Genomic DNA, 3,251 nt, shown 5'->3' with positions numbered 1-3,251 from the left:
ATATATATATATATATATATATATATATATATATATACATACATACAAACACACATAACATAATCACATATACGTATACGTATATGTGTGTGTATGCATATCCATATTCACTACATCACGCTGCAGTCTGAACCACCGTATGAACGTGGATCGTAAATAAGTGCATGTCTTATTTGAATATATGGATGCACAGAGGCTCAAAAAGGATGACAAGGATGGAGACCTTGATGTGAGTGACAGATGTTCCCCTGGTCCTACTGATCCGCAAGTGAACAAATCTGAAACGAAAACTAAAATTGAGAGACCTGCCAGGGAAGAAGACACCAGCACTGATGGCCCTACCAAACCTATATCAGCATCAAAAAGGACGAAGATCCAATAAAGGGCTAAAAAATAAAAATAAAAAGGTATGATGATAAAAGTAAAAATGAAGTAAAAAACAAGAAGGCCACCAAGTAAAACACAAAAGTCAGGATAGTCAATACGCGAAGACAAACAATTAGAACGCGCGGTGCAAACTGCTGCTTCCTGCACCCAAAACCTTACAACAGGCAGAACAAAAACAAAACCCTCCCTCCAAAAACCAAAGGCAGACTCCGAAGGGGAAAAAGTCATGCATCATCTGCATCAAAGCTAAAATATGCCGATATAGTGCGCACTACCTCCTAAAACCAACCCTATCCAGAAGTCGTCGTAAGGGCTGCAGCTGAACAACAATCTTCTTTATGCATGACCCATCCCCACCAACACGTAAGACCGCCACAATCAAGGATCCAGGGTGGATACCGCTTGCATCATCACAGAGATCACACCAGTATACTTCATAAACGCAGGAGAACTGTTACAACTCAGTAACAGAACCAAAATTACCTTCCTGAGAAACTTAGTAACATTCAATCAAGCCTTATGCATAGCATTCGCTGAAACGCACCAAAATCCCGACATCGCAGATGTAGAAATACACATACCAAAGTATGTTGTATTGCGAAGCGATAGAAAAGACAGGCATCATGGTGGTGTTGCATTGTACATCCGTGAGGATCTCATTCCCCAGATGCTTTTGTCACACTCAAACTTAGTATGGGACACACAAATTGTACATACAAGACAACTCAACAAATCATTCACCAGATGCCCCAAATCACACGGGCCTATTCGAAGACTGCCTTGTAAGAATAGAAGAGGTCCTAACCAAACTAGAAGAGCACATCAGTGTACTTCTCCATGAGTGACGTCAACCTGCTCTGTGTGAAATGGTCTGAAGGTCTTTTCCACTCAGGAATGACGCGATATGAGCGAAGTCAGGTTGGATCCCTGCTAACCTCACCGATAAGTTATATATGGAGCAAATAATACTCCAATCAATTAGGGTAAATAATATACTTGATGTCTGCTTCACAAACAATGTGGATCTCATCCATAGTGTGAAAGTGACACCGACACTAATTTCGGATCACAACATAATAGCGCTAACCATGTATGGACCAAAGGAACTCACAGGCATGCAGCCTATGAGAAGCACCCAAAATCTACCCAATCTGAACTTCCACAAAGCAGGCTGGGAATCAATTGAGAAAGAGATCACCAAACGATACTGGTCCCAATGTTGCTCTACACCTGACATAGACATGCAATTGAAATTTTTCATGTCCATAATGCAAGCCATATGCTACAATTTTTTCCCAGGGAGAAGGGCCACTGCACATAAAAACAAGACTCCCAGGGAGAGAAAAGTGTTTATGAGACGGCATACAGAGATTGCAAACCGTCTAAACAGAGAACTCAGCGGCAGTGAGAAATCGAGGATAATTTTATCTGCAAACTTCTTTCACTACGTTGTATAACAGCATTTCTGCTGGAGACTTGAGAAACAACTGAAGAGCCCTCATGAGAAGGAAAGATCAGACAGAGAAGCCTGAATCATAAGAAATATAAAATCAGACCACAAGAAATATAAAATTAAGTACGCCAAGGAGACTGCCACTGCGCATTGCAAGTTAGGACCACTCCTCCAAAAAGATGGCTTCTTCACGGGAAACGCAACGAGGATAAGTGAAACACTGAATGAACAGTTCAAAAGAATCTTCACCCCACTCCTACGGCACATTCAAGTTAGCAAATCTTTAGTATACTTTACCGCTAAAGAAGCTGAACGGGAGGTAGTAACAACTGATTACATCAACATCAAAGAAAAGAATGTAACGCTGGCAATAGATAATGTAGACGCAAACTCAGCTGCTGGTCCCGATGGATTCTCAGCAATCCTTCTCAAGTCATGCAAACGAGTCCTTGCAGCACCATTGCAGCTACTTTTTCAGAGCTTCCTCGCAAATGGTAAGCTCCCGGACAAACTAAACGGGGGATTAGTATGCTCTATCTATAAAGGAAGAAGTAGAGGAGAAGTTAAAAATTATAGGCCTATCTCTCTGACCTAACATATCATTAAAGTCATGGAACAAATAGTCCGAAGGAAATTAATTGCACTCCTTGAAGAGAATGACTTGCTGACTGACACTCAGCATGGACCAAGTAGAAGCTGCCTGACACAGCTCTTGTAGCACTACGACTGGGTACTAAAGCAGCTGCTCAACAACCCAAATGTGAATGTGATATAACTCGACTTTGTAAAAGCCTTTGACAAAGTCGACCATGGTATGATTTGTCATAGGCTGCGTAATCTTGGCATATTTAGAAAACTTGGAGAGTGGCTACATGACTTTCTAAAAGACAGAAGCCAGGTACTGGGAGAGTCAATGGGGAAACACAAATAATGAGAAGTGTTCTACAGGGCACTATTCTGGAGCCGCTGCTATTCATAATGATCCTTTCTGCCATGCCCTCAGCTGCTCAAGTAGCCAAGCTTGCTAACTATGCAGACGATACCAAAGTCTCTCAGAGGATACAAACTCTGGAGATGTTGTGTATCTGCAACATGAGTTGGACGCAATATACAGGTAGGTTAAAGAAAATAACATGAAGTTTAAGGAATAACATGCACATAAGGAATATACATTCAAACATAGGCACATACATACACGCACAAAACATACACCACATAGGACACACACGTGCACATACCCACACATACATAAGGGTGCATGTGTAAGGGCTGGATACAAACATAAAAAATAAAGGAGCACGCATTCACAACAAAAAACGTATATATATATATATATTTCTATATACACACACATATATATATATATACATATACACACACACACATATTTATATACATATACATACATATA

Source organism: Octopus bimaculoides, chromosome 17 (assembly GCF_001194135.2).
Source record: "Octopus bimaculoides isolate UCB-OBI-ISO-001 chromosome 17, ASM119413v2, whole genome shotgun sequence".
NCBI lineage: Eukaryota > Metazoa > Mollusca > Cephalopoda > Octopoda > Octopodidae > Octopus > Octopus bimaculoides.
The sequence above is the reverse complement of the archived record's forward strand: the minus strand, read 5'-3'. Positions refer to the sequence as shown.